We start from the raw sequence: 942 nt of genomic DNA, 5'->3' as shown, positions 1-942 counted from the left end.
GGCTTCGCCCCCAAGACCCTAGTGGGGAGACCCCTGAGATGCCCCCAGCCCGCGGGTCCCTGGGAAAGGGTCCCCCCTTCTTAAGCCCCGCGAGGCAGCAAGACTGAGCGCCGCCCTGGCGTGTGCCCAGGCCTGGCACAAGGATTCGCAAACACAACCGCTCCCACCTCCCACCGGCCCGGCCCCGGCGCCTCCCCTCAGCCAGGGCTGCCCCATGCGGCTCGGAATTGCCACCGGCCCTCACCTGGATGGGGTCCCCATGAGAAGTCCCCTCAGAAACATCCATGTCTGTACCCCGATTACATGCTTCCTGCCGGAGAAGGCGGCGTGTGCCTACTTTGCGCAGTGGCTGTGGAAGAGACGGTTTGGACGGGCGGACACCTGAGTGGTGTCCCCAGCCGTCATGGCGCCACTGTCCACCCCAAGGGCCACCCCTCCTGTCGACCCTGAGGGCCACCCCTGCTGTCCACCCCGATGGTCACCCCTACTGTCCACCCTGAGGGCCACCCTTACTATCCACCCCGAGGGCCACCCCTGCTGTCCACCCCGAGGGCCACCCTTACTGTCCACCCCGAGGGCCACCCCTGCTGTCCACCTGCCTCTGTAGACCGTCACGTTCTGTTACTTCCGGCCGACCCTCCTCAGTGTTGTAACCCCCCTACCCCGAGAGCTCCCCCCACCCCCCACACACGTTCAGGCCTGTGTTCCTGTGACCCTGACTGCGATCAGCGCGAGGCCAGCTGGTCCCGACCGGTCAGCCCCTCGGCCCGAACACTTGGCAGTTCGGGGAATCCATCTTTGGACCCAACAGAGAGCACTTGGTCCCCGTGCGGGTGCGTGGGGGGCATGGCCTCCGGGCCGCATGTCCCTCCCTGTGCCCTCGGCCCTGCCACACGGGTCTCCGCTGGCGCCATCTGTGCCCAGAGCCCTGGGGCCCGGGGG

The sequence above is a fragment of the Myotis davidii genome, unplaced genomic scaffold (genome assembly GCF_000327345.1).
Source record: "Myotis davidii unplaced genomic scaffold, ASM32734v1 scaffold427, whole genome shotgun sequence".
NCBI classification, from domain to species: domain Eukaryota; kingdom Metazoa; phylum Chordata; class Mammalia; order Chiroptera; family Vespertilionidae; genus Myotis; species Myotis davidii.
This window is presented reverse-complemented; position numbering follows the sequence as displayed.